Genomic DNA, 25237 nt, shown 5'->3' with positions numbered 1-25237 from the left:
GAAGATCAACGATTTGTGTTTGTGTAAAATTGTGATTTGAAATGTAGCTATTAGCAACCATGGACTTGTGTTGAAGTTTGTTCAAAAGTTCTTATTCTGACAAACCGTCTATATTCCATTCATAGAGTTTGTCAGCTGAAACCGAAAATTGATTTTGGATATTTCGTTCTTCAAATTGTAGGTCAGGAGGAGTTGGCCTGGGATACCAGTTTTTTGTAAGAGAAGTAGGGTTGACCGAATGAGTACGAATACGTTTTAAATCAAAACTTGGTTGAAGATCAATGTTTTGAAAAACATTTTCAATATTTTGAATAGCATAACTAGTTTCCGTGTCCTGAGAAGTATCTGGATCAGATGTATTTTCTTCTTCGACAGAAACATCATTGTTTTGCAAAACATTAACAACTTTCTCTTTTTTGAGCTCAGTGAGCATATGATCAATTTTTTGTAAAGTAGTCATGGATTTTAAAGCAGTGGAACTTGAAGAAGTATCAGTAAAATTTACTAAAGGTTTTTCTTTTTGAGAAGATTTTGGTTGAGACAATTTATCGATTTTGGTTTCAATTTTGTCTTACTCTTTTCCAATAGTATGAAGACTTTGGTTTGTAAAATTATTTTGTTCAATGACAGGTTTAAAACCAGAATCCTCTTTTGGAATTTTGAAAGGAGTTGCGGGAATGCTGGTATTACCAGTGGAAATTAAAATAGTTTCTTTGGGAGTATGACTGGAGGAAATCAAAGTTTTGTCTTCCTTAACCCAATTTTCTTTGGTAACAACCGTAACTTTATTTTTTGTTTCATAATGTTTTTCAATAAAATCAAAGAAAGATATTTCAAATTGATATTGTTCTACAAAAGCTTTCCATTCAGTATAAATGGCTAGCTTTTCTTCATCACAATTCTTTTTTCGAAAAATATTTCTTCTGGGGATGTTTTCCTCAGAAGCGATGTCAGCTTTAAGCTTCCTCCATCGGATTTTATGTGGTTTGTTTAAAACAAGTAATTAGTGATTCACCGATGTTGTTTCAAAATCAGAAGGAGTTGGAGAAGTGGGTTCTTCTTGGTTTGAAGGATGATAAACAGGATGTGCAACTTGTGAAGAAGTGTCGAAAGACTTTAATTTGAGTAAATCATTGACTAAATCTTGTTGTGCAGCTTCCTGCTCTTTTAGTTTTTTGTTTACTAAAGATTTGATCAAATCTTGATCTCGACCCAGTCTATCGGTTGACGTGGATACAGGAAAAGACTGTCTGCTAGGAGCAAAAGATTTGTGTGAAAAAACTGATTCACAAGATTTTCTTGCTAGACGATCAAAATTGATTTTTACAGTGCCGTCAAAATATTGTTCAATGTTGTCAAGATTAACAAGACTGTTTTGGACGGAAACCGGGTTACTTTCATTAATTAAACACCAATCTGAAGGGAGACTGATGTCCGACCACCTAATGGTTCTTGGTACTCTTATGTTTGCGCTTTCTTGGGTTGTTTGGATTAAAAGAGTGTGGTGGCGAGGACTTTTGTTTAAAGCTTGAAAATTCATATTTGTGCCAGTAACTTTGTAATAAATTCTAAAAATAAGTGCCAAAGGTTGTGTTCCTTCCAGGACTTGGTACCCGGAGGTTTTGATATTAAGAGTAAGAGCTTTTAAAACATGTGGATCTGAAAGACTTATTGTGAGATCGGGAAAGCAATCAAAATGGATAGGTCTGTTGTAAAGACTAGATTCGATCATTCCTAGTATACTATCGTTGAAATCAGTAAATCGAGCGTCGCGTAAACATAAAAGGATGGAAGTGTTAAGACCTTTTCGTGTTAACGGTTTAACTGCGATTTGAACTAAACCAATATGAAGATAGTTATGACCATTTTTGCGATGCGCTTTGATTTGTTCTGGGGAAAATAATTGACAAGTCTCATGTTCTTTGCTAAGAGCATAAGCCTTCTCAACTGTTTTGACGTGATGTTCGGATTTAAAAGAGGTCAAATACCATTTTTTCTTGTAAATATTTTGGGTTGAAACTTTTGGAATGTTCCAGTCAGAAAAATCAATACTTTCGTCTGTTTGAAAATCCAGTTTTTGTTCTTCATTGACAATGTCGGGTATAGTTCCTAAGTTGGATCTAGAGCTAGTGCTGGCCATTGAACTAGATCTAAATAATCTACTCATGAAATGCACAAAACAAGTATACTATATGCAAGACTTAAAAGATTCACCTTCCTCGTATGTCTAGACTCTTCCCCCGCTTATGCCTCTCCTGTGACTTATTGTTTGGACCACGTCTTACTGTTTGGCTGGAAGAAAGAAGAACTGAGGACCGACGATTAAGAAATGCAGATAAGATACAAGTATGTGAATAACAATGAACAGATTAGATAGATGCTAATGCAATATATATATATATATATATATATATATATATATATTGTAGGGAATTGTTATTGGTACTTCAAAAATCTCATTTTACACTTCAAACTTTCTATAATTAGAAAGAAAAATATATTTGTGAGAGTGTAAAATAGGATTTTAGGAGTGCTAATAACACTTGCCTATATATATGTGTGTGTGTGCGCGTGTGTGTCTATATATATTAGATCAATTCGTTTTCATCTAGCCCCTCCTATTTATGCGGTCACGGTTAAACCACGTCATCATTTTATATTTCTATTGACTTTTGTCTTATTATCTATATATAAAAAAATCAATATAAAATGTTGACGTGGTTTAACTGTAACCGCACAAAATAGGAAGTGATGGGAAGGGCATCCAAATAGGAGGGCAGACAATCTGCCTCCCCCAAACATGTAACCCAAGGAAAATGATGACATTTATATGTAACCTGAGGAGATGTCGTTTGGGCTCTCTCGTTAGGATCAGGATCCTTTCCTAATCCTTGTATGAGAATCCTCATGACCAAGGAGTGTGGACCATTAGATGAAAATCCAATGGCTACTAGCAGGAGGGTCACTTTAAAGTTATAATAATTATAGCCGTTAGATTTTCATCCAACGGCCCACACTCCTTGGTCATAAGAATCCTTATCCTTAGATCAGGAGAGAATCCTGATCCCTCTCGTTAGTCGTTACCACCAAAATCACCACAAATATATATGGACAAGGATAGAACTTCCGGTGCCCTCTCGTTCCCTCTTGTTTTGTGTGATTATGGTTAAGCCACATCAATATTTTATATTTTTTTTTTTATAAAGATAATAAGATAAAAATGAATAATAATATAAAATATTAACATGATTTAACCGTAATCACATAAATAAAAAGACACGGAAGGACACCAGAAGTAAAAAGGCAGACAATTCTTGTACAATATATATGAGCAAAGCCGTAGATTATGCTGAATCCATCATTTAACGAGGCTCTGACATTATATTATGGACATTGCATTTTTAAATTCTTTTTTTATTTATTTGAAACGGAGTGAATTATTATTCATGTTTTTGCTGGATTGGGTGAGACATTTTGACAAAGAGGAAGGGGATGATGGGATGGTGGCTCCAAATTATACGTAAAGGGTCAAGATTTTCTCCTAATCTAAGGATGATAATTCTTATGATCAAAGAATGTAGACTGTTGGATAAAAATTCAATGGTTATAAACGAGAGGTCTCTTTCAAATTATAATAATTATAACCGTTAGATTTTTATCCAACGGTGTACATCTCTTGATTATAAAGATTCTTTTCCTTAGATTAGGAGAGGATCATGATCCGGTCAAATTAGCCAAAAGGTCTACTGCTATTGGTCTGGTCTATGCACTCTGAGCACAGCGAGGCCCCGTCAGTTTGCCCATGCCCACGCACATGATATATATTCACTTTCTTTTGTTTGTTTGGGTTTCTGCAGCCGCACAGATACAGAGAGAAACGAAGTGATAGGTTGATTTGACATGGATTGGTGGTATAGACTTTGAATGCATCTTTTCTACTTTAATCAAACGTCTTTGAATGCATTTTAAGGGTGTACATTCTGTCTTTCACAAGAGCATATTTGCCACTTACTATTTCAACACTAAATTCACATATGTAGTTATTATTCTTATTGTTAACAAAAAATGGAAACAAGCAAAAGAAAATCAGCATCATTTATAATATAATGTTCTCGAAACTCTTCTATTATGAAAAAAGCTTTGCGTAGAACTAAGAAATATGTTCTTTCTATACTTTAAGAAAAATAAAGAAATAAATACAGTATATCATGATCATATGTAAATTCTTTTCGTTCTAACATGACTTGTAATGCTTTAAGATTTAAATGTTCTCACACTTGCACCTTTGAATGCATTTTAAGGGTGTACATTCTGTCTTTCACAAGAGCATATTTGCCACTTACTATTTCAACACTAAATTCACATATGTAGTTATTATTCTTATCGTTAACAAAAAATGGAAACAAGCAAAAGATAATCAGCATCGTTTATAATATAATGTTCTCGAAACTCTTCTATTATGAAAAAAGCTTTGCGTAGAACTAAGAAATATGTTCTTTCTATACTTTAAGAAAAATAAAGAAATAAATACAGTATATCATGATCATATGTAAATTCTTTTCGTTCTAACATGACTTGTAATGCTTCAAGATTTAAATGTTCTCACACTTGCAAGTATTGTGAAGAATAATTATCAAATGAAAACAAGACTCTTACTGAAATCAAATTTAATCTCATCAGTCATCTTTAATGGGCTCTCTGAATGAACTCTTAGCTAAATTTGGAGCAGATTAAAGAAGCTCTTAGCTAAATTTTGCAGAGAATTTGAAAAAATCTATCTCCAATGACATTCCCTATCAACCAAGGAGAGTGAAGAGACAAGCATGCCCTCTTTATAAAATAACTTTGATTATTCAATTAATAAAAATGTGTACAAGTGGCATTTTACCACAGTGGTAGAAATGAGTTGAGTTCTTGTATAATGGGGTGGATTCGAACTCCATGGGTGACTAATCTAACAAAATTTATCGTTTGACCAAAAAAAAAAAAAAAAAGTTAAAAAAGGAAAATTATGTATACTATTAAATGGGAATTTGACTATTTTATTTTTAAGTACATGTACCGTTCTCTTTCTATCTCATCGTGTGTGTATTTTACTAGTATTATTATTAAGAAAATCCTCTTTGTAACTAAAAATTGTCAAATTACTATTATATTCTCCTTAAGTTAAAATAATTTAATCAAAAGTTTAACATTAAAAAATGATATTTTAATTGCCATTTAGTATTATGGCCTAATGTTTTTTTTTTTTTTTTTTTTTCGGACTGTAATGAGAAATCTTAGGTTCAATTCTCACCAAATACGAATTTGAACTACATTATTGCTAACCCATTGTGAGGCTTAGTTTACTTCTCTACACTTTTAATATAGATAATATCATTTGTTAAAAAAAAAAATATTGTAATTTAACTTCCATATTTCTTTACAAGAAGTTTTAAGAGAAATTGGAAGTATTGATTTATGGGAAATTTAACAGTTTACTCTCTCTTACACTTTAATTTTTACCGTCGTTATTTCTTTTCAGGGACTTCCGATAAAAGATATCTCGTTGCTAGTGTACTCTCCTTAGGTAACGTCGCTTTTATAAATGGAGGAGGACCTCGGCCCCAATTATTTAGGTGGGGGTTCTATCATTTTCAGTCATATAAAAGTGTACAATTATAAGCCCGACACGTTTGTTCTATTCTATGTATCCATACCAAACTTCAATTAATTGAAAGAAATTTGTTGTCAGTCATTACTATCAACACATTTGTTCTGTCTTGTTTACGGTAAAGTAAATTTTGGCGGTTCATGCTCTTGCTAGTGTCGTCCCAGTCTTCTTATGATAGTTTGTCTTGAAGAAGACAGACTCTTCTTCTTGAGGAGCGTTCAACTTGGTTTTGGAATTTTTGTAGTTTTTCTTGCCCTGAAGACTTTCCTTTGTAATTTTTCCTTTCCTATCGGAATAATAAAAAAAAAACTCATCGAAACGTGAAAACTAGAAAAGTTTTTGAGTGGACGAAGAATCGAACAGTTTTGCTAGCTTTCAAACTAGCTTTCAGTGTATCTCGTTTTCAATGGACCAGTGGTGTACTTAATCTGTACGTGGTGGTGACTGGTGTCTTTAGTAATATGGGTTTAGGGTTTATTGAAAGAAGAGGGCGGTGGTGCGTACGACCGTCAAATATTTCTCGGAACAAGGATCTTCTCTAGATCCTCTTTGTGGGGATATGAAGGATCACTCAATCTTATTCGTTCATCGTATATCATTCGGTCAATTTTCATTAGGTACTATTATCTTCAATTTAAAATTTAAAATGATTTTTAACCACACGATATATGATGAACGGACAAGATTGATTGATCCTCCGGATCCCCACAAAAAGGATCCGGAGAGGATCCTTGTTCTATTTCTCGTGGCGTTGTTGAAGCTTGAAAAGGCTTTTGTTATTCGGAAATGGTGGCTCTCTTTTGAGCAAACCAAACGCATTGTTGTTATTTTTAGGTCCAAAAGCCCAAGGCAGAAGAGAAACATCGGCTTCTGCTTTGGTAAAGCCAGCAAGACTCAAGAGTGTTCATTCTCGAGACATTTGTGCCAATAATAAAGCCACGTATGTATGGTTTATCATACGTATCATTATTTGATTGGCACGGAACTTTATAGGTGTTGCTTCTTCCGTGTGATTGCAGTTATGGCTATTTCTGATAAAAGCAGCCAAGCCAGATATCGATGATGAAAAAGAGACATATTTATCTATAGCCATATGCTTTTGTGAAAACTTGGAACGCAAGGCCACGAGGAGCAGAGATTCTCTCTTCATAAAGAAAAGAAAATGAGAGATTCTCTCATTTCATCATTTTATCACATGCCAATCATTTATCAGATGGATACTTTTTGGATACATGACAAACATTAACTAAACTGTCACGCAATTAGTACTAAATATTATTTTCAAGAGAGAATCTCTCTTAAAACATAAATGCAAAACATGACACACGAGTGTATGCACTTAATGATGAGAACAATGGCACATGGGGGTGAGCATCAAACGGACCAAACAAACCAAACTGACCGGTCCGAACCGTATTAGTTAGTTTGGTTTAGTTTTGACCAAGAAAAAAGTCAAACAATTTTAAAACTGAACAGAACTAATTTACTTTTGGTTTGGTTTCGTTTTGACACTTTTGAAACCAACCAAAACCCTGAACCGACCATGTATATTTTAGTTATTAATTAATTTGTTTTACACATGTCAACTTATTATAGGTTATTTAGAGGTCTCACTGTACGCATATTATAAGTTGTAATGAATATTAGCAATTAGGAGATTTATGACTATTATGCTTATGTAAGGTTGTAATTAATAAATTGTTTGCTAGCATGAGATTTTCTTTAATTAAAACTTAAGTTCTATTAATAAACAACACGTCAATTCTCACAACAATACTGATAAAAAAGAAAGGGTAAATTACACAAAACTACCTGAATTATATGTCGAAGCACACTATCATACCTCATCTTTTAAAAATGACAATGTCATACATCATCTTTAGAATTTGTTGCAATGTTATACCTTCGTTAGTTTGTTCATGAATTTCTCAGTTAAATGCTGACGTGGCTTGATGCGGGCACTGTTCTAAAAATCAGCCTAAGTGGCCGCCTAGGTGCTGGGCGGTGCAGCCCCGCCCTGATTTTAGGCAAGGCGTTTGGAAAAATCGGTTGGAAGCTAGGCGGCTAGGTGGTCTTTTTATTTTTTTTATTTTTTTAATATTTAAATTCTAAATTAAAACTTAAATAAACTAACTTCAGGTTCCCGTGTCCACGAGTTCATCCCTTGTTAACCTAATTTTCTAAAGATTCGAAGTTTTTTCAATTCTGTACAATTCCATCTCATCTTCATTGGCTGTCTCGCGTCTCGAATCCTTTGTTGGGCATCGTCTCTCGACTTCTTTATTGGGCAAATCATCTTGCCTCTCCAGATTTCCACAATCTCCACCTATCCTATCACCAGATTTCCACGGTCCACCTCTCTCATTTGAGTCAGTTCCACGATCTCCATGGCTTGCAGTTGCAGGTTAACATTTCCCATATTTTATTTGAAAATCTAATTGATGCCAATTGCAATGATTTGCTGCTCTACATTGATAATTTGATATATAATATATTAAAAAAAAATCTCAAGGAGTTAAGTCTTTGCAAGGAATCGAGATGCCCAAGTGAATCTCATTAGTTTTTCATATATATATTTTTATGCAAGATTCTGTAATATGGGTGTAAATTCTAATAATATAGGCAACTTTTATAGTTTCTTGTGGATAGTGGAATACTAATTTCATAGATGGGTTAGGAGCTCGGATACAGTACAATGAACTATGCGATTTAATAAATAAAAGTTGTTCAATCTCCAAATCCTGTTGTTGTCTTGACGGGGCAGCATAAATTTTTTTCTAGCTAACTAATTACTTTGTTTTGGTAGCGCCTACACTAGTTAGGAAGTTAGTGAATATAGAATGTTATACCGAGGTATATGAAACAATCTTGTGTAGTTTGGCATTTTTGTTGGGAACATGAGAAACCATCATCATAATGGAGTCATTTTGGCCTGGGATAATCCTTTAGGTTGGGATGGGATTTCAGTTTCTTCTGACTTGCATAACATACAAGCTCATGAATTGATATGCAAATGGTATGATTTTTATAGGTATTGCTCAAGTAGGTATTGAATAGAAGTATCTCATATATGTGTATTTGAAATTTTGATAATGGAATGTTTGAAGTATTTGTGTAGTTGATGAACTAATGAAGTATATGTGCATTTGATAATCTTGTTTGTGACTTTGTAGTGAATTTGATAATGGAATTTTATTTTTAGATGGCGGGCACTGTATCATCCGGAGCATCTAATCCAATGTTGTCCACCCAATTAGATAATCTATTAAAGTGTGCTTCAGATGATGTGGGATGGGAATATGGGGTGTTAGTGGAACTTGGATAAGGTGCAATGTAAGTTTTGTAAAAAAAATACTCAGTGGTGGCATTTTAGAATGAAATAAAACATAGCCCATGTCAAGGGAAATGTAGCTGGAAACACAAAGTCTTTGGATGAAGATGAAGCAATATGTAAAGCTGCATTAGAAGAAACAAAAAAGAAGAAGAAAGAAAGAAACAATCACTATGAGGAAGTGAGGGAAGAGGTTCAACTTCCACATATTGAAGAAAATGAAGATATTGAAGTTGTTGGGTCAAGGAAAAGGTCGCGAACTCTTGGGCCTATTGATAGGTTTGCATCCTCCATCAATCTTGGTCCTTCAAAATCAAATGATGGAAGTAAGAGTAAGCGATAACAAAATCTCCATGATGCAATTTGAAAGGATTTTAGGTGGATCAATATCTAGCTCGATAGGTCTACGAAGCCAGTATTCCTTTTCATGCCATTGATAATGACAACTTCAAACGCTTTGTGGAAGTGGTTGGTCAATTTGGCACAGGTTACCAACCTTCAAGTCAATATGATTTAAGGGAGCCTTTATTGATAGAAGAGGTGGAGAGGGTAAAACAACCTCTTAAGAAGTATGAAGAAGAATGTGCTTTGAATGGTTGCTTAATTATGATCGATGCTTGGAGCGAATGAAAAAGAAGAAGTATAATGAATTTGTGTGTGAATTGCAAAGATGGCACAATATTTCTCTCTTCCAAGAAATAGTCTAGTGAAGCACACACTGGGGAATACATTTTGAATATGTTGACAAGTGTATCGAAGAAGTTGGTTCACAAAATGTAGTTCAAGTGGTAATTGACAATTCTTCTAACAATATGGCCAACAAGATGATGGAAAAGAGGCCATACATGTTTTGGACATCATGTGCCACTCACACGTTGAACCTCATGCTTCAATGAATTGGTAACCTACCTAGGTTCAAATGAGTCATTGAAAAGGCAAAGACTTTTACTATCTTTATTTATGCTCATCATAAAACATTAGCATTGATGAGAAAGTATACAAAGAAAAGAGACATAGTGAGGCTTGGAGTCACAAGATTTCCAACTTCTTTCCCAACTTTGCAAAGCTTGGTTGATAAGAAAAAAGACTTGAGGATTATGGTTGCTAGTGATGAATGGGAACAATGCAAACATTCTAAGAGTATAAAAGGGAAAACAGAATATGCTACCATGGTGAGTGCATATTTTTGGAATAGGGTCTCACTTTGCTTGAGAGTGTTTGAACTGTTGTTTAAGGTTCTTCAACTTGTGGATGGGGATAAAAAGCCATGAATGGGGGGTTTTGTACGGGAGCTACAAAAATCGAGGAATGAGATCAAAGAGGCATTGAAAAATAATGAGGCCGATTATAGACCAATCATACAATTTAGGGAGTTTTAACAAAAAGCTCGCGGTACTGTTCACTTTAACGAAAAACCACATTTTTACACTAAAAAAGTCAATCCTGGTACTATTCACTTTACCCTTTATTTTGTCCTTATCATTAAAACTCAAATTTTTCAAGCCTTTTCCATTAGTTTTCCTTACAATTTATTTATGAAAAAGCTCATGATCGACTTGATGGTCCATTATGTTTGGTGGCCTACTTCTTGAATCCTTATTACTTCTTCAAAGATCAAAGCATTCAACATGATTCATTTGTCATGGACGTCATGTTTACTTGTGTTGAGAAGTTCTTCCCCGACAACTTCGAAGTCCAAAAGTGAGTTATTAATATTGAGATGCCGAAGTATAAGAAAAACAAGGGTGGATTTGGAAGACATTTGGCGAAGATTGGATGTGTTGAGAATGATGACAACTATGATCCGGGTATGATTCTAATTGAGTAATTCTAGTTCTCTTTATTTACTAGTCTAATTGTAATTGTTTTTCTTTACTAGTCTAATTCTAATTGTGTACTTTGTACTTTTTTAGCTTCATGGTGGTCTACTTATGGCAATGGTGTGCCTAATTTACAAAGAACTCTCATGTGCTTTTAAATTGCTCTCATTTTGATTATATGCTCAATGTGCTTTTAAATTGGAAGTTTGTTGGATGCTTATTGCATACAGTTATTATCCAAGAATATTCATTTTGATTATATGCTTAATGTGCTTTTGAATTGTAAGCTTGATGGGTACTTGTTGCCTTGTTGGATACATGTATTATCCAAAAACACTCACATTGATTTGGTTAATGTGTTTTCCAATTGTACGCTTATTGGATACATGTATTTTATTTAATCTCTACTTATTTACATGATATGCAATAAATTTACCTCAATCCGCCTAGGTGTTAGGCCCAGCCCTCTGCACGAATAGTGCTTAGCGCTCTTTAGAACCTTGGATGCGGGGCCCAATTCCTCACCTATATGGATTCCACGTGGCACCACATCCAAAGTTTTCCCGCCAAATGGCATCCAGCTCCAATACATGTGGCTTTCTCACCAGATGACACGTGGATATTCCATTAAAATTTAAAAAAATTTAAAAAGTAAAAGTACGTTGTAAAGTGTGCCATTCAAATTCATTCCCCCCCTTGGTACACCCATACCCTATCGATCAAATTTGATTCCCAATTCCTGAAAAAGATGAACCCTACCCCTAGTTCTCATACCAACGGCTCCAAATCTTAAACAATCAGATTAGAAATTCAGCGAAAACCCCAAACCATCTTGTCGGCTCGTTTCCCTCACTTCGTTGGTGTTAGAAGGGGGTTTCATTTGGGTTCCATCGGCTTCAAAGAAAAATTGAAGGATTCGACATGGGGTGGTACGTGCATGAGGATCCCGATGAAACAACGCCTACTTATTGTAAGTTTTTTTTGTGCTTTTGATGATTCCAAATGTATAATGAAGTTATTTACTGGAATGGGTTGAATATGGGTATTTTTTATTCTTGTTTGAAAACGTGGATTTATGCTTTGTGAATTCAAAATGGTTCCTGAGGTGTTGGATAAAAGGTTTGTAGCTTCATTTATTCTTGTCTGAAAAGGTGGATTTATGTTTTGTTAATTCGAAATGGTTCCTGAGGTGTCGGATAATGGGTTTGTAGCTTTGTTTATTCTTGTTTGAAAATGTGGTTTTATGCTTTCTTAATTTGAAATGGTTACTGGGTTGTTGTATAATGGGTTAGTTGCTTTGTTTATTCTTGTTGATATAAGGTGGTTTATTGCTTTGTTGCTTTGTTTATTCTTGTCAAGATAAGGTGGTTTGTTGCTTTAGTGCTTTGATTATTTTTGTTAAGAAATGGTTACTGTGTTTTGGCTGTTTGCATATAGTGTGTCAGCTTTGGCTTTTCTTGACACGCCCCGACCCTGATATTGCCCGAATACCAGGATAGACACGTGCTGGCTGACACCCGAGAGTGACGAAAGCCATTAATTGATACAAAAGCTAAGAATAAGAAATAAATAAGGGTTATGAATTGAAATACAATGAATTAACAATTTAGGAACGTGTTCAGAGCATACAGCTAATTAGAACACTAAAAGAAATAATATAAAATTGAATGAATAAAGGAGTGGGTCCTACACCGAGACGGCTCGAAGATGCCGATGTTGAAGTGCCTTGACGCCGGGATTGTATGCCTCGATTCTAAGACCTAAATGGGGGCGTAAAACAAAGGTGAGTGGACCAAGTTTATATGCATACATAATACGAAAACAGTTGTGAACATACTAACCCCCAAGTTTTAATAATGAAAACTACTAGCATAAAAAGTGATAGGTTTACTGAAAACCCTAGCATGCCAAAAACATCTCAAAAGACATATCGCGGAAAAACATCGCGGAAATCAAAATATTAATCGTCTCACAGATCGTCTCGTAAGTGCGGTGTGCTGCTAGTAAGTTCACTGAATAAATATAACTCCCAGTCCTATGCCAGCACCGTGGTCTCTGCGCCTGTAGCCAGAGATTACCAACTCCCGGCCCAATGCTTGCTCCGTGTCCCTCAGCCCGTAGCTAGCGATTATTTCTCCCGACCTAATTGCCAACACCAGATCCTCGCCCCAGGCGGCATAGTGTCCACTAGGTACGCACAAATAGTTATGCCTCTAAAAAATAACCACTTCATAGTATAAAGTCATCCATCGTCTATACTATAAAGAGGGGTTTCTAAAACATGTTCTAGCATCCTATCATCATCCATCAGATAGTCTACCAGTTCATGGTTTTTATAGAAAATACGATATATCAAACTATAGCTCAATATAGGCCAACAATTAATTCCTTACAAAATAACGAGACGATAATCAACATTTCAATAAACATGCTTAACATAAAATCAATCCATAAACTCGTAAGGCATGCTTTTCATTTATGCAATTAAACTATGAAATCATGTAATTTTAGAAGGGGTCCACTCACATTACTCAGCTGCCGAAGAGCCACGCAATTAGCAAAGATGGAAACGCCACAATTAATTGCCCCTAAGCACATAAAGGGTATATTTAGTCAAACTCTACTCAAATGACTTATTTTGGAAAAAAAAGACATCAGAAACAGGTTTAGGACGTCGAAATTAGCCTAGGAGGGTCTGGGACGAAAACTCGAAAAAGTCAACGTTGACCGTTGATCGATCAAAGTTAACGCTGACCGTTAACCGAGTCAACCGGTCAAATAGTCAAACCGGGTCAAAGGGTCTTGGGCTTAGGGTTTGGATCTGGATTAGGGCTTAGGTCCTAAAGCCCAAGGGTTTAGGGTTTTGCTACACGGGCCGAAGGCCTTAATTTTCCCAAGGCCCAAAGGCCTGTTTTGAAAGGGTTTAGGGGGATTGGGCTCAAGCCCTTAACAAAAAATGGCCCAAAGGGCCCTATTTGGTTTAAAACAATTTAACTAAAATTAAAATAAAAAGGAAATGGGTTTAGGTTGGGCTCGGCAGGAAAGGCCCAAAGGCCTTCGGTTTGGTGGGTCACCGGATTCCAAGGAAGGAGAAGGCCGGATTTCGGCTGGAGAATTCCCAAGCTCCGATGGAGCTCAAAACTCAACCAAAACATGTCATTCAATATACCAAATTGAAGCCCCGAAGGTAAGGAATCGAAATATACCCTTAGTTCCCATCATTGTGGCCGGAGTTGGCCGGAAAACAGCATGGAAGCCACGGGTGTCCGCCAGAAACTAGGTAAGATACAAATGGATATAACTTCTTCAATACTTAACAAAATTAGGTGAAACAAAAAGGAAAGTTGTAGTACTCGACGAGACGAAGAGATTGATACCTTGCACGCTAGCCAATTCGCCACAATTTGACCGGAAATTGCCTCGAAAGGGGCAGCGTTAGCTGGGAAAACTGAGAAAGTATCCCCGAACTAGTTCTTCTTGGTTTTGACGTCTAAAGCAAGTACAAAGTGGTTAGTTTTCAACCAGTGATGAGGGAAAGACGATCAAAAGGGTTTAGAACTTACCATCGTGACTGGAATTTGAGAAAATACTTCGAAGCTCATCCTCCATACTGGAGCTCAATAACTCTTTCGCCTTCGTTGAGTTTCAATGATGCCGGAAGGGAGCTCAAGGATGGTGGTGTTGTTTGTTGGTGAGAAAAGCCCTCAGAGGGGACTGAGATGGAAAGAGCAGAGAGGGAGAGAGAGTTAAGGGAAGGTGATACAGAGAGTGACAGAGAGACAGCGAGAGTGACAGAGACATGCAGATTGGGAAAAGAGAAAGAGAATGGGAGTTGGGTGTTTGCCACGTGGCAGCGTGGGGGAGAAAAGAAATCGAGATAAAGGGTCCGAATTAGATCAGGATAAGGGACCAAAAATAAATTTTAAAAACCTTTTGGGGAAAATATGAAATTTACAAAATAATTGGGGGTAGGGTGTAACATTTCTTAGTCATGTGCTTTGTTTTGTGAAGAATCTTTTGCTTTGGTTTTTGTTGGCTTCTAATTATATAAAATGCAATTACTTTTGTTTGTTGTTGGCTTTTAATTAGGGTTTGTTTTTGTGAATTTTAGTATATCCCAAACTATTCTTTATTGAATTGCGTCATGGTGGGGAGATAAATTATGACCTCTATGCTAAGGGAAATGTGACATATATAGATAACTGTGATACATACCTAATGTCATTGCCTGTGATAGATGATATGGTGGAGGCAGTTGGATATAGTGAGTAGTTCATGAACTACTATTATAAGATTCCTAACATGGACCTTTGCAATGGTTTGAAGCCGATTCAAAGCGATTCTGATGTTTAGATGATGTGCAATTTTGTTCCAAAAGATAGAGTGATTGAGATGTACATCGAAGAATTGACAACAGAAGAAGCCGTAACCCAAGAGCAATAGTTTCTGAAGTCCATGGAAGTCAGTGGTCCAAGTAAATTGGTAATTAAGGAGGTAAATGGTTCAAAGGAGAATGTCGGGCCAACATCACTTAAACCAAGAAGATATAGAGGCTTGCTAGCTACTGAAGAGCCAGAAGTGGATAATTGTTGCACATCTCAACTAGTGTAAACATGTGTGCTTGAGGTAGGAGAGACAAGTGTTGATTCTGTGGTCAGAAAGAGAAAATTGGTGAAGGGCCAAAGGAGAATAAGGGAAAATTTGTGGCTGAGGTAGGAGAAGGGGATACTGAGGTAGGAGATGAGGATGCTGAAGTCTTTTTTGATGTACCTATTAGTTTTGAGGGGAATGTTGAAGAAGATAATGAATAAGCTGCTGAAGAAGATGATAGTGAGTTTGAAGAGAGTGAATATGGGAGTGATGCTGATAACCCAGTGTTTTCCAAGTTTGATGGCATTGTGGAAGAAAATGAAAGAGAACATGAGCACAGAAAAGAAAGGAACTCTGAGCAAACAGATGAAAAGGATTATGACTAAAGAAATGCCAGGTAATCTGAGCAAAACTGGGAAAGAGAAGAAGAGCAAAGGGAAGAAGAAGTTGATACTACAATTGTGGAATAAAATGTGGTTGATGATCCAAACTATAACTTTGATGCCCTGGAGAGTGTACACTTTGAAGATGATGAATGAGGCAAAAAACATGAGCACTTTCCAGAGTTTAATGAGAAAACAGACATGAAGAATCCCACTCTTACACTAGGGCTTGTTTTCAGGGATCATGTGCAATTCAAGCGAACTATCATTATGTACTCCTTAGTGAATGGATATGGGAAATCCATTTTTCTAGGAATGAGAAGTTGAAAGTCATAGCAAAGTGTGCAAAAGGCTACCCTTGGAAGTGTTGTGCTGGAAAAATCTATGGTTTAAACAACACACAGATAAAGATCATACTTGATCACCATATCTGTGGGAAAACTTGGGAAAACTTGGGAAAACAAGAACTTGAAGTCTCCTTTGCTGACGGATTTGTTCATGGACAAGATAATCTCATATGGCTTCTGGATTCCTTTTTAGCAACTGTTGAATTAGAGTGGAATCACGGTTGTACAAAAATGAAGGCTTACAGGGCTTTAGATAGGGCTTTGAAGATCATTGAGAGAAAACATGCAGAGCAATACACAAAGTTGTGGGATTTTGCTCAAGAAGTGAGGAAGACTAACCCTGGAAGCACAGTGAAGGTGAAGTTGGATAAGCAGAGGTTCCAAAGGATATATGTGTGCTTGGGGGCATGCAAAAAGGGGTTTAAGTCAAGGGGCAGACAATTGATAGGATTAGATGGGTGCCATTTAAAGGGTGTAAATGGAGGTCACCTACTTTGTGTTGTTAGGATGAAACAGTTTTAGTGTACGCAGTGGTAGAAATAGAGAATAAGATCAGTTGGATTTGGTTCTTAAAGTTACTGGCCGTTGATGTTGGTATTGTCAATCAACAAGGATGGACATTGATCAGTGATAAGCAAAAGGGTTAATTCCGGCCTTTCAAAAAGTCCTCCTTAATTCCCACCACAGATTTTGCGTGAGACATTTGTATACTAACTTTAGAAATCTGTTAAAGGGGAAAACTTTGAAGGATACTCTATGGTCAATAACCAGAACAACAACAGTTCCCCACTTCAAAAAACACAATGGAGGATATGAAGAAGCTAGATGAAAAGGCCTACAATTGGTTGGGGAAAAAGCTTGCACATCAATGGAGCAAGTTCCATTTTTAAACCTATCCCAAGTGTGACATATTGTTGAACAATCTCTGTGAAAGTTTCAATAGTCATACTTGTGCCAAGACAAAAACCTATTATCACCATGCTACTCCTTATTCACACACTGTTAATGAAGAGAATTTAGATAAGAAGGGATATAATGGTGAACGCAAAATTGGAGATCTCTGTCCTAAAATCAAGAAGAAGTTGGAGGAAGCCAAAATTCAAAGTAGCAGGTGCATTGCACAATGGTCAGGGGGCACTAAATTTCAAATTGATGTTGGAAGGGGGAGCAATATATAGTTGACTTGGTTGAGAAGACCTGTTCTTGCAAAAAGTATGGCTTGACAGGAATCCCACGCAACCATGCAATAGCTGCCATAAATTTCAAGAGAGAAAAACTAGAGGACTATGTCGATGCTTATTATTCGAAGCCACGGTACTTAGAGGTGTATTCTCATTTAGTAATGCTGATAAATGAGATGTCTTTGTGGGAGGAAACTGAAAACCTACCAATATTGCCTTTAGCTTATACAAGGCAACTTGGAAGGCCAAGGAAGAGGAGAAACAAAGAGGCTGTTGAGAGGGACAATAAGGGTGAACAAACTTCCACAAACTCAACCAATAATCCTCAAGGTCCTCCTCAACCACTTAAGTTAGGAAGGAAATGGCAAGGTAATTTGAAATGTACCATATGCAAAAAGGAAGAACATAACGCAAGAACCCATCCTATACATCTTCCTCCAAGGGACAAACAGGTAACATTTTCTACTTTATCTGGTTTTTTAAATCCTTTAATATCATTTCAGATTCTTAATCATTTAAATTGCTTTGTAGGCATCTACATCTGCTCAAGGACAATCACCATCAACAAATCCAGCCAAAGCTGCACCTAGAAAGAGGACAAGGAAAACAAAGGTAAAAACCTAACAATTTCCTTAGTTGTAAAACATTTGGATTTAGTTAAAGCCCTTACTTTGTCTCTTATAGTTTTAATGAACTTTGGATTTAGGCATCACAATTAGTAGTTGAATCATCTAAAGGCACCAAGCAGAGAAAGACCAAGCAAACCAATAAACGAATCATCCAAAGGCACTAAGCATAGAAATACAAAGCAATCCAACCTCTAGTTTTTTTTTTTTTGCACAAATGGTTGTTTTTTGTAAAGGAATTGTAATGCTAGAATAGGTTTTATGCATCCAGTAGGTCTTTTGTGAATTGAATTGATGATGTGGCAGGCTTTTATGAATTTAGTAGGCTTTGTAATGTTGGTTGGAGATGCTAGATGAATTCAGTTAGTTTTTTTAACAGGTTTATGAATTTCTAGATAATTAAGCAGGTTTTATGCATAATTTGGCCCATTTCATATTTTTCTTCATAAATGATGAGTAGTTTGTGCTTGAATACACTAGTTTTGTTGTGGTTATATCATTATTTTTGGGTGAGATTTTTCAAATTTAGGGTCAAGGATGATAATCTATGCTTAAAATGTTAGATCACCTTTTTCTCACTTTTTGGTGGGTTCAAATTATATATATATATATATATATATATATATATATATATATATATATATATATATATATATATATATATATATATATATATATATATATATATATATTTCTAACGTGTTCATTTTTTGCGAGAAAACTTTGGGTGTGGTGCCACATGGAATCCATATGGGTGAGGAATTGGGCCCCGCATCAAGCCAGGTCAACATTTAACTGAGAAATTCACGGACAAACTAACGGAGGTATAACATTGCAACAAATTCTAAAGATGATGTATGACATTGTCATTTTTAAAAGATGAGGTATGATAGTGTGGTTTGACCTATAGTTAATGTAGTTTTGTATAATTTACCTAAAAAGAAATGAGTGGTGGAAACATAAATATCATTACTACCTTGTACTCGGATGGAGCTACATTAACAAGAACCTATGCTAGACCTTTTGAAGCCCCCTTGGACGTTAGAAAGTGGAGCACATCAAAATTGGTAAACACAACGGTGTTGGACTGTACTCGGCAAGAATTTGTTTAAATTTGGAATTTATAACATTCCCAACATTAAGAAAAAATAATATGAAACTTCTACAAAAGCCTTAAAAACAGAAATTCTTAGAAACTAACCTAATTTGAAACAAGTAAAAAGTTAAAAGACATACATCTTCATCCCCCTAAAATTAGAGTTTGAGACTGACCAAAAACTGCAATAACAGAGCGCTCTGGTACCCACAACAAGCCAGCCAGTGTCGGTGTTAATCTATTTCAACCAAAGATCTATAACATGAAGTAAATAAATACATAAAGGGTTTTTATCACAAATGGTTCCTGAGATTGATCGAACTCATCATTTTGGTCTCTCACTTTCAAAATCAATCAATGTCATCCCTGACATTCATTACTGCACATCAATTTGGTCATTCTGTTAAGATTTCATCACCTATTCTGTTAGTTTATATGTGAGACCCACAAATTCAATAAAATAGTGACACGTGGATTACACAAAATAAGGGGTTTTATCATAAATGGTCCCTGACATTGATCAAACTCCTCATTTTGGTCCCTGAATTTCAAAAATTAATAAATTTGGTTCTTGACTTTCAATACCACATGTTAATTTAATCCTTCCATTAAAGTTTTGTCAATATTTTTTGTCCCACTAATCCAATCATCTGGCGCCGCATGAATTAACTATAAGAAACTATTTTTTTTTTTAAGATTTATAAATAAAAGTAAAATAAAAAACAAAAACCAAAACTAGCCATATGATTGGATTAGTGGGACCACATTAGCACACAAACAAAAAATATTAAGGAAATTTTTTAAGGAATGACTAAATTGATGTACGGTAGTGAAAGTTAGGGACCAAAGGAATGACTAAATTGATGTACAGTAGTGAAAGTTAGGGACCAAATTTATTGGTTTTTGAAAATCAGGGACCAAAATAAGGAGTTTAATCAATGTCAGGGACCATTTGCGAAAAAAAAAACCCTTATTTTGTGTAATCCACGTGTCATCATTTCATTGGATTTGTGAGTCCCACATACAAACTAATAGAATAGTTGAGGGATCTTAACGAAGGGGCCAAACTGATGTGGAGTAGTGAATCTTAGAGATGACATTTATTGATTTTGAAAGTGAGGACCAAAATGATGAGTTTGATCAATCTCAGGGACCATTTGTGATAAAAATTCATACATAAATAAGTAACCAATGATGAATACTAAAGGCAGAAACACAAACAAAAAAATGCCCATATTGAGACATAGAAACAGGGAATGAAAAGAAAAATAAAGAGCAAATGATAGAAATCAGCAGAAACTTTTCGTTTCAAAAACTAATACAGCTCCTATATAATCATATCATCAGCCTTAGCTATGTATAAAACGTTAAAGTTTGGTTGGCATGTTGTAGCGGATTGAATTGTGCAAAATTATCCTTCGCATTATCGTGCATTTGGATAAGTTATATTGTGTACGGTGCCATACTAGATTGTCCTAATAACAAGTTCAATGCGGTTTACGAATATAAATGAAGAAAAGAGAGATTGAGCAACCAACAGCTCTATAACTAACGAAAAGAAAAGGTTTCATATAGAGAAGTTGGATCAAGCACATTTGTTAGTTATCAAAATGATTATGACACATAAATTTAGTCTATCCATGAATGAAAACACAAATGCCGAATTTGATTCCTTGGCATAGTGTTGTAACCTACTGTCAACTTTTGCAATACAGATCAAAGTAACGTGTGGTCCTTCGAGTGCAAACTATTGAGCAATTCCGAATGTAAATACTAGTCTAAAGTTTTTAACATACCCTATGAATTCCTATAATTCCATTGAGCAAAAGTTCGATTACCAGCTGCGTAAGAGCTTTTGGTTTTTCCATTCCAAGAACTTCTATTCCTCAGGCTAAAAGCAAACAATGCACGTCTGGTTTGATGTTATATTGGGGTGATGGGTTACACTCACATCTGCGGACTATGCATTACGTTCAAATTCAAAAAGCAAAATGCAATTAATTGAAGCATCCTTATCAAAATTGTAATGAAGCAAGTAACATATCTAGAATGCATCTAAATTTCACAAAAGAAATTTGACACTTTGAAGCTCTATTGGCAAAGTCTCAACCCCTTCTCTCATAGCCAACTGCTATCGCCTTCTAAATAAGCTTTTATGAAAGCAACCATAACCCCTCCAACAAACCTCCTCATGGGCTGCCTAGACTTCCCATTTTTGCATAAACAATACGTAGCTTTCCCTGTAATCCCCTTGGTATGATCATCTAGCATGTCAAGATGGCCATAATCCTTTGCCACAAAATAACAAGCCAGTTTCCAGCATTCGTTGAAGAAGTCCTCATGGTTTACACCCTTTGGAGCACAAGGAGGAAACAAAATGTTCCTTTTCACTTCACCTAAACCTGAACCAATCACCATCACAGGCATCTCAAGATCGAATGACTGAGGAACATAGGTTAGCATCGGTGGAGGGGTTTGTTTCCCTGTGTCCATTCCATCCACTGGGTCAATGCCTATTAGGGTTGAAAACTTCAAGCTGGTGCTAGTTTCTTCTTTCCCTAAAGCTAGTGCAAACGAAACCTTGTCTTTGCGGCTATGGCCAGCGAGTGCTAGCTTGCTTAGATTTGCCTGAACATTGGGTGGAAGCAAGGGCTAAAGTCCTTCAGATAACCAGTTTATTATTGCAGCTGTGGACTTGATCTCATCACTTGAGTTTGGTCCAACTATGGTATATAACTGTTAAGAACAAAGATCAATTACTTGTCAATAAAACAAAATTAGATGCATTCTAAAGAATTATAACATTTTAACCTGTGACAGTCGCACTCGAAAATGTTTTGTGAAGCATGTGAGTCTCTCAAACTCATCTTAATGTGAACAGAAAATTTGAATGCGTGAAAGCCCAAGCTTTCTAGTTGTCTAATTTCTAGACTTTGTATAATATGTGTCTGTAATAATTAGTCTTGAATTTCGGTTTCATCCTAAGTTTTAGGTCTAAGTGAAGAAGATTTGAGGCTTGTTTGGAAGTGCTTTTAAAATAATTGAAAGTGCTTTTAAAGAAAAAATTTGGGTTCTGAAAGCATTTAAAATGTTATCTCAAAGGAGCACCAATTATGTGCTTATTTCGGGAAGCACTTTAAGTGCTTTTTCAAGATTCATTAGCAATTTGACTAAGGATTGGTTCTAAAAATATTTTAAAAACACTTCTAAACGAGTCTTTGGTTTGCACGGCAACATCATTGAAGTTGATTTCGTGAACTTCTTAAGGTAAAAATCACATGCATTCATTTAGGAAATCATGTTTATGTGATTGAACTTTATTTGGACTGTGAGATCAAATATGTTAACGTTAAGAACCCGTTTGATATGAAAGATTTAAGGGACTCAAGAGTTTTTTTTGGGTAGTTTTTGTAGGAAAGTATATTTGAGTCATTTGTGAGAAGAAAAAAAAAAAAAGATTGACAGATTATCTTTGATTGAAGTTCTATTTCTTAGGCTTCAATTTCTCATTAAATAAAAAAGTCTGTATTGTTGAAATTTACTTTTGCATATTCTAAGAATACATGTGCTGCATGTTGAGGGCAAAGGTCTGTTCTCTTCTAGGGTTAAATTTTGACTGCAATCTTTGTGAGGCTTTAGAAATCAGGTGATCATCATATCATATAATTCACCTGTGAAACAAAACTGTGTGCATCCTTTACTTGTGAGGAGGATCATCTGTGCCAAACGTATTCATCTAAAAGCAGGCAAAGTAAGAACGGCGTTCTACAATAACCAAAGTACAGGAGGGAACTTCAAGTGTAGTAAGTGTCTGTTGAGTCTTGTACAAGTCTTTTTTCCTTAGTGGATCATGATTACCTAGTTGTGTGCTCTGAGGGTTTTCTCATCATTTGTTTAAGAGTTTTTTCCTCATAAAATTCTTTGTTCTTAGTTTTAATTTATTGCTGTTTCTGTTTATTATGTCGTAGGATTATTGAAACTGCGATCCGTAAAAGTTAGGTTTTCAATGAGAGTTTCGGTTTAGTATGCAAAAAAGTGGACTTCAATGATCAAAAATAGAAAAAGACAGTAATTTAGATCCTAGTATCTATCTGACAAAGGATTGAGCCACTTGGGAGTTTTCAGTTCATACGATATACCAATCAAGACATGTAATATTTTTGCTTTGTTTACTTAAAACTTAGTCCCCAACAAGACAGAAGAAGCCTCCAGTGTGTGTGGCTTACACTTTGTACTGATTTGATATTGGGGTACTTTTATAAAAAGTAGGTATAAAAAAAAGCTGAGCTCAAAAAGGTGTTTGGTAAATACTTAAAAACAGCTTATTTTCACAGTTTTGGATGAAAAAAGGTGAAAACGTGAAACAGCAAAAATGAGCTTATTCTCGCAGCACATCAATACCAAACCAGCTTTTATCTTATAGACTAAGGCAACTATTGACAGTGACTAGCGCAAGTGGCCAACAATAGCCTTGTATTTGGGTCCTGTATATGTTCTTTTTTCTCTTCACTGATAGAGAACTGATTTTTGCACTCATTTTTTGTCCACCTACGCTCCTTTTTCTTTTATCCCATTTGAATTGAATAAGTTGAAGATAATCAAGGGACAGAAACAAAGAGAAAAGTGCATCGGTGAAACGGAGTTTGAAAATTACTACCCAACCAATATTGCTTGTATCAGACACCTCTATCATCCAGTGGCTAATAAAATGCAAATGCTTATAAGATAATTGGAAAAAATGGAAGGTTTAGTATGCTAATTAAGTTAATTCTACCAGACTAAAATTAAGAATAATTGAACTGATCATAAAAACTATGGTATGTGTAATTGTACAGAGGGTCTAAAGGCACAATTGAAATACTATTTGATTGGAGAGAGAGAGAGAGAGAGAGAGAAAACCTGAGGGGCAATGACAATGAAGCCATGAGAAGTGATGTGGTTGATAAGCTGAGAATAGAAAGAGTTGGAGAGAAGGTAACCATGGAGGAGCAGCAACATCGGTAACTTTCCAGTAGCTTCACAAGGCATGCCAATCAATAGAGGTTTTGGAGGCGGAGGATTTTTAAGAGGAGGAATTGACGACGACGACGACTTGGTTTTGCTGCTGCATGCACTCCTCTCTGCTGCTTCAACTATCTGGAGGACTACGTTGTATTTTCCAATTTCAAAAACATTTGTGCCAGATCTGGCAATCGAAGAAGAAGAAGTGGAGGAGGACATGACTGTCATGGTAAGAGCATAAAACTTTTTGTTTGCAAAAGCTTTAGGATAATGGCATGAATTTACAACCTCACCTGTGATAAGTTGAAGTTTTTATCGTTGAGGACCAATGTCTGAAGATATTTACAAGGCTGAATGCTAAAGCGACCTCAAAGAGGTTTAATTTCTGACCCAAATATGTTTTCCTTGAAGTTGGACTGTTCTACATTTCATATTTGGGTGCACTCTCAAGGTCTAGGCCATAATGGATTTTGTATTGGGCCCAAATCTGTATGGTGGGTTAGGTTGGATTTTTATTTTCAATTCAACGTCATAACAAACTCATTTTAATTAGAAAAATGATAAACACACGTCTTTTTTTTTTTTTTTTTTTTAAACTCCTCCCACACTGTATTTAATCATGTGTTTAGGGTTTAGGATAATATGAAGGGATTTTTGTTGTTGGACACTCTACATGCAAACAATAACACGTTTTTTTAACTTCTCACACACTATACACACAAAATCTTTATTTATTAACTTCACATTCCATAATTACCATTAGTCAAACTATCCAAAGCCTCGAAGACTTTAAAGGAATCACTTTTAGCTTTTAGGGTAAACATGAGTAAATGTTTCCACCACATTCTTTCTTCGTACAACACTATTTACCCTCATTTTCCCACGCTTTCTCACCTTTCAAACAACACACACAAAAATCCCTTCATCTTCTTCCTTTTTCCACCTTGTTTCGGTGGATATTTAATATTGGGCTTAGTGATGATGGCCCAAGAACACAAAAAGCAAAGAGAAGATTGGGCTCAAGCAAATTGACAACCAAGGAAGAATTAAAAACCATTTTTTTGCAAAGAATAGGCAACAAGCCTATGTGGGAAGTGATGGGCGACAGAGAGTAGCTTACCTCCAGCAAAAAGCACTTTTCAAGGGCAAAGATAAGTAAATAATTGGTGACTCACTATCCTCCGAGGGCCATTACTAGAAGGCAAAACT

General features: G+C 35.8%; 2 pseudogenes across 1 annotated transcript; one reads left to right on the top strand and one right to left on the bottom strand.

Moving 5' to 3' along the window:
- Positions 1 to 9039: 9039 nt before the first annotated feature.
- LOC148689996 (uncharacterized) lies at positions 9040 to 10500 on the top strand (annotated as a pseudogene).
- Positions 10501 to 21005: 10505 nt separating this feature from the next.
- LOC137730489 (chlorophyllase-2-like) lies at positions 21006 to 24353 on the bottom strand (annotated as a pseudogene). Its single transcript, XR_015957604.1, has 2 exons — positions 23927 to 24353; positions 21006 to 21763 (listed from the first exon to the last, which is right to left on the bottom strand). The product of XR_015957604.1 is annotated as a chlorophyllase-2-like (transcript).
- Positions 24354 to 25237: the final 884 nt, after the last annotated feature.

The sequence above is a fragment of the Pyrus communis genome, chromosome 16, assembly GCF_041283825.1.
Source record: "Pyrus communis isolate YQ-2024b chromosome 16, ASM4128382v1, whole genome shotgun sequence".
NCBI lineage: Eukaryota > Viridiplantae > Streptophyta > Magnoliopsida > Rosales > Rosaceae > Pyrus > Pyrus communis.
The sequence above is the reverse complement of the archived record's forward strand: the minus strand, read 5'-3'. Positions and strand labels throughout refer to the sequence as shown.